Below are 6,858 nucleotides of genomic sequence, written 5' to 3' on the forward strand. Positions count from 1 at the left end.
TTGTGATGGAGTGCTGGGTTGGCCAGGACCACAAGCAGCTCTGTCAGCTCTGCAGTAATAGGAAAAGACATGTTTCAGAATGACAGATCCTAGTCATTCTCCATCTACATGTAGATGGAGAAGAGAAGTGGTCCAAGCACTGAGCCCTGAGGCACCCCAGAAAACTCAAGAAAAAATCTATTCACTCATCAAAAAAAAAAAAAAAAAAAAAAACTCCTATATTCAGTTGTCAGATACTGGAACTTAAAAAGGGGCCTGGTTCTATTGTCAGATTGAAACAAAAATTGCTTTTTGGCAGCACACCCACCAGACTGATATACTGCTGGATCTTTAATGATGTGGGCCTATTTTTTTGTTTGTTGTTATCTTATTCAGATACATGGGATCATGGATTCTTGCAAATACCAAAAGTAAAAAAATCAAAACCTGACCGCCTCTGTTATAAATCTTATAATGAGCCGTAGTTGGATCTTCCACCATAACAATGATCCAAAACAAACATAAAAATCAACACAAAAATGTGTCACTGAGCACAAAATGAAGCTTCTGCCTTGGCCGTCCCAGTTCCCTGACCTGAACCCTATAGAAAATGAAAGGGGCAAAATGAAGAGAAGAAGCACCAACATGGAGCTGGGAATCTGAATGATCTGGAGAGATTCTGTATGAAGGAATGCTCTCTGGTCTTGTGTCAGGAGTTCTCCAAACTCATCAGACATTATAGAAGAAAACTTGGGTAACAATAATTATGGCCAACGTGAACTAGAGAAAAACATTTATTTCATAATGTGAGTTTCCCCCTACTTTAAATTGTTTTACTTAAATGAAAGGTTAGAATTTTGTGATTTTTTTTAACAGAGGCAAACAAGCTTAACAAGGTAACAAGATACACCTGGGGAGAGTAATACACATGAAAAACTATAATGAACTACAAACTGGGCACTAGGAAGGAAATACAACAAAAGTCCAGACAAGACATGTGAAATATATGACAGTAGCGCTGGAGCATCAAATTAATTTTAGTGAATCAGTTCATTCGGACAATTGATATACAGTAAAGGTGAACCACTTGACATTCATTTACATTAACCATCTGAATGAAATTATCGGAATGTAGAGTAATATAGCTTGACTGTAATTTATAAACTTTAAGTCTTGAGAAGCTTAAAAATAGATTTCCCAATATTTTTTTATCAAAGCAAGTGCTTTCCTATTACAGTAATTATGCTATTAATTACCTATGAATAGATTAAATGTTTTTGTGTGCAAACTAATCTTACCCTGTGGGACATTGGCTAACACAGACTTGCGTAACATGTGTAACTTGTGTAACTCAGAAGAGAACATGCTCCTGTAAACAGTAACTGAATGGATTGTGTAAATGGAACACAACACTGTCTCCACTGTGTAAATGTATTCCATTACATTTTTATGTTTTCTTCCATTGTCGCCTGCCTGATGTGGTCTGGCAGATGTGGCTACTAAAATGTTAAAGTAGCCTATAGAAAAAAGCTGTGTAAAATTTTAGCTACAAGTCATAAAGTTTTGTAACAACCCAAGGATGAGCACTTTATGACAATTTAAATATATCAGATCTGACCAGTTATCAGAGTTATATGTAATCCATAAAATGTATCTTGCTCTGACACTCCTTACTGTAATTTAACAGTTGGTTTAGGATTAATTCATTTCCTCGCAATACCCACTGTCATCATATCAAGTGTAATACAATGTTTGTACATCAGAGCAAATTAACAGTGTTTGGCATGTAGGGTGTGAACAATTTCTTGGCATTAACGTCTGTTCAGATTCACATCAAACATTTTATGACTTTTCAAGATACAGTTTTGTAGCTTGACAGATGACTGTTGTTTGGAATACAATGTTGTTTTCCACTAACAGATTTTTTTCCCCAGCAGGTAGTTAACACTACTGAAGTCAAATGAGCTGGAAAAAAAAAGAAAAAAAAAGAAAAACTCTTTCCTAAATTTCCTAAATCATAGGAGAGGGTGATAGCATCTGTAATCCAATGTGACATACACTGCTTGGTGACCGCATTACCTCTATTGCCACCACCAAAGCATACCAGAAGCAGAGAAGATATATGCCAGTGTTTTCCAACCTGAGGGTTGCTAAATGAAGTTCCCAAACGTAATTTCGGGAGGAGTGAACCCATCTAATCTTTCAATTAACTGTCGGAGCATATAAGCAGCCGCTCACTTTGCTCTGGCATCAGCTGTTTTGTCATCCCTTCACCTCCCCAACTCCACCAACATAATTTCGGTATCTTGCTACCAGACTCATCATCCAAGCATTAGTAGTCCCACTGTGGCATAATAACTAAAGTTAACAACAGTCGCATGCTGGCGCAGCATTGAGCATAGGTTCCTCTTCGGTCAGTCAGTCGATGCCACGTCGAGACCGACGGATAGGAATCTCGCTAGAGAGGCCAATCTACTTCGAGTGAAACTAAAACGAGCCAATACACATTGGCATGCCATGCAATCATTTGCATCAGCTGTTCAGCCTCGCAGCGCGGGTATATAACGAGAAGCTGGTGTGATTGCACTTCAGCTTTTTGCTTTCTTTTTTGAAGGTGCACATTCCTGTCTGTGTTTGCGTGACTGTTCCCCTGTGTGTCTCAGCACCAGTGAGAGCAGTCCCTAAAAGAGCTTGCACAGATAGAACGCGTCTTTACAAAGATAACATTCTACTGTGTGTTTCTGGGTTTTGCGGTCGTTACCTGGGATCGCGGGATGGTCACGATCGCTGCCTCGTGTGTCTGGGCCTCGAACACGCCGAGGCAGCTTTCGTGGCAGCACCACTCTCATCCGCCTCTTCTATCGCCAGCAGGCAGCAGTGTGTAGTTCGAGAACGCAACCAAGCCGCCTCCTGCACCTCCTGCCTCGTGGAACCAGCTAAGTGTTGCACAGCACACTCAGACTCCGCTACCGGGCACCTCCCAGAGACAGCCTCCCGAGCAGAGTCCCTATGTTCCACCTCGCTGCCCCACTCCGGGTACGCCAACGGTCCCTTTGGTCCGCTTGTACGGTCTCTGCGACCCTGGTTAGCGCTCCCCAGTCCATCTCGCTGGCTCATTCAGACCATCAGGCTTGGCTATGCGATTCAGTTCGCCCGGCGTCCCCCCAAGTTTCGGGCCATCCACTCAACTACAGTGGGAGCAGCCGATGCCCATGTCTTGCGAGCGGAGATCGCAGTCCTACTGGCGAAGGACGCGATAGAGGTCAGGCACTACAGTCCCTACTTCATTGTACCCAAGAAAGGTGGTGGGTTACGACTGATCTTGGACCTGCGAATTTTGAATCGGAACCTCCACAAGCTACCGTTCATAATGCTCACGCAGAAACGCATTTTCGAATGCATCCGTCCTCAAGATTGGTTTGCAGCGATCGACCTGAAGGACGCGTACTTTCATGTCCCGATTCTTCCTCGGCACAGGCCGTTTCTGCACTTTGCGTTCGAGGGTCGAGCATATCAGTACAAGGTCCTGCCCTTCGGGCTGTCCCTGTCTCCCCGTGTCTTCACGAAAGTCACAGAGGGGGCCCTTGTTCCCATGAGAGAACAGGGCGTTCGCATTCTCAACTATCTCGACGACTGGCTCATAATAGCACACTCTCGAGAACAGTTATGCGAACCCAGGGACCTTGTGCTCAGGCACCTCAGCCAGCTGGGCCTTCAGGTCATCTGGGAAAAGAGCAAACTCGCCCCCGTGTAGAGGATCTCTTTTCTCGGTATGGAGTTGGATTCGGTCGCACACACAGAACGCCTCACAGAGCAAAGCGCTCAGTCGGTGCTGAACTGCTTGAACACGTTCAAAGGTAGGACGGCGGTCCCACTGAAATTCTTTCAGAGGCTCCTGGGGCATATGGCAGCGGCAGCAGCAGTAACTCCGCTCGGGCTGCTCCATATGAGACCGCTTCAGCATTGGCTTCCCGGCCGAGTCCCGAGATGGGCGTGGTATCACGGCAATCACACCGGCGTGCCGCCAGACCTTCAGCCCATGGTCAGACCCCTCGTTCCTGTGAGCAGGAGTCCCCTTGGAACAGGTGTCCAGGCATGCTGTGGTATCCACAGATGGGCATTCAGTGTCAGGGGTGTGGACGGGCCCCCAACTGCATTGGCACATCAACTGCCTCGAGTTGCTAGCAGTACGTCTCACTCTGAGCCGCTTAAAGAGGCCGCTACAGGGCAGAGACGTGCTGGTCTGTATGGACAACACTGCGACCGTTGCATACATCAACCATCAAGGCGGTCTACTCTCCCGTCGCATGTTGCAACTTGGAGCGAAGGCTGTCTCCCTCCACCCTCAAAGTCCATGCTGCCTCTATTTCAGCATATCACGACCAAATAGATGGAAAATCAGTAGGAAAGCACGACCTGGTCTTCAGGTTCCTTAGGGGCGCGAGACGGTTAAACCCTCCTCGATCCCCCTCCATACCCTCTTGGGACCTTTCCCTGGTGCTTCGAGCACTTCAGGATGCTCCCTTTGAGCATCTGCAGTCAGCAGACTTAAAGCTTCTCTCCTTGAAGACTTTGCTGCTGATTGCACTGGCCTCGATCAAGAGGGTAGGAGACCTGCAAGCATTTTCGGTCGACGAATCGTGTATAGAGTTCGGGCCGGGTGACAACCACGTTGTACTGAGACCCCGGCCTGGCTATGTGCCCAAGGTTCCTACCACTCCCTTTAGAGACCACGTGGTGAACCTGCAAGCGCTGCCCCTGGAGGAGGCTGACCCAGCCCTGGCTTTGCTCTGTCCCGTTCGCGCTCTGCGTATGTACGTGGACAGAACTCAAAGCGTCAGGACCTCAGACCAGCTCTTTGTCTGTTACGGAGGCCAGCAGAAGGGAAAGGCTGTCTCCAAGCAAAGGATGGCCCACTGGATAGTGGATGCCATCGCCTTGGCTTACCAAGCTCAAGGCGTGCCCTGCCTGCTCAGGTTGCATGCTCACTCCACGAGAGGCGTTGCATCCTCCTGGGCGCTGGCACGTGGCTCCTCGCTAACAGATATCTGTAGAGCTGTGGGCTGGGCGACACCTAACACGTTCGCTAGATACTATAGCCTACGTGTAGAGCCAGTCTCCTCCCGTGTTCTCACCCTAAACGGGTAGAAGCACTGTGAGAACCGGCTCTGTCGGCTTGCTGCACCCTACTGTGCACCCTTATTGCTCCAGAGTCAAAACCTGTTGAGTCCTCCAACACTCTCGGCCCGGACATGGCGGAGCGTCCGGTGCCAGGCCTTATCCGCTGAATCCTTGAGAACAGGGTCTAGGCTGGGTCCCATATGTGTGACCCTACGGGGATCCCATATGTGTATATTCTCCACGGCTGCTCCTAAACGGAAGCCCGTGTCTTTCCCTTGGACTAAGTCACCCACTATTCATATGCAGTACAACCCTCAGGTTAGTCCATATGTGTATACCCACATTACTCGTTGCTTCCACATTTTTCCACAAAAATGTTGCTTCCACAGCGTTCCCCTGCCTCAGATCGGGCATGCTTTCCCAGGGTTATCCAATAAGCTCACTCTATGGGTTATCACGGAACAACAGTGACAGATACACTCAGTGTAAGCCCTCTCCTATCGTCCTTCCAGGCAAGAGGGTATAGAGGCTTACACAGGGCGCTGGATGGGGTGCAACAGCTGTGGCCCTTTAGTAGGGATTCCTATTCGTCGGTCTCGACGTGGCGTCGACTGACCGACCGAAGAGGAACGTCTCGGTTACATATGGTAACCGTCGTTCCCTGAGGGAGGGAACGGAGACGCCACGTCTGCTGCTGCCCACTGGGGTGGCCAGCTTTTCAGGCTTGGCTCCTCAGCAAAAAACTGAAGTGCAATCACACCAGCTGCTCGTTATATACCCGCGCTGCGAGGCTGAACAGCTGATGCAAATGATTGCATGCCAATATGTATTGGCTCGTTTTAGTTTCACTCGAAGTAGATTGGCCTCTCTAGCGAGATTCCTATTCGTCGGTCTCTGTGTGGCGTCTCCATTCCCTCCCTCAGGGAACGAGGGTTACCATATGTAACCGAGATGTTTTGTGTGAAAACATGGCTGAAAGAAGTGAAAGGTTTTTACATCCGAATGCTGAGGAAAATTATATGAATAAAATAGTGTTTATAAGCGATGCGCTGCTTTGCGCGGGAAGACTGCTCTATTTCTGCTGTTCCATAACATTTTTTTTTTTTTTTCATTTAATGTGGATTTACATTTTCATTTAGGCTGTCTGAGCAGACCAAATTTTTGTGCTGTTGTAAATTTAAACAAGCTAATGAGACTTGCTACAAGTCAATTTTGATCAAGCTAATTTTGATTGTTAAAATAGGGGTCTCCTGGAAAAAAGTTTCGGAACCACTGATATGCCACTGACCTGAGCGGTTGATAGATTCTCAGAAAACCGACCAAACATAGCAGGTGTAATCTCTCTTGCTCCAGTGTCTCATGAGACAAAGGGAAGAAAGAGCCCAAAGTGACCTCCTGAGGAGCCGCAGAAGGTACTTTTGGATTGTAGTCCAGTCTGGTGTGCAAAATAACTCATCTCCTGGTGCAAAGTCTAAGAAGGATGAGCCTACTGAAAGAGGGAGGTCTCCTACTCTCTTGAGTGATGTTAATGCTAATAACAAAGCCACGTTGATAGCATTTTTTCTGAGATTGACTCCAAGGGTTTAAATGGGGCTTCCGTTAAGGCTCCTAAGACCAATGCTTGGTCCCAGGAAGGACAGTTAATTTGTTAATTTGACAAAAGAAAATAAGTTGTGATTTTATTTTATTTCTTTTTTACAGTGTATGCAAAGACATTCTCAAGACTTACTGTTCAGCAAAACAGCCAATAAAGACACA

This window comes from Leuciscus leuciscus (assembly GCF_965113295.1).
Source record: "Leuciscus leuciscus genome assembly, chromosome: 25".
NCBI classification, from domain to species: Eukaryota; Metazoa; Chordata; class Actinopteri; order Cypriniformes; family Leuciscidae; genus Leuciscus; species Leuciscus leuciscus.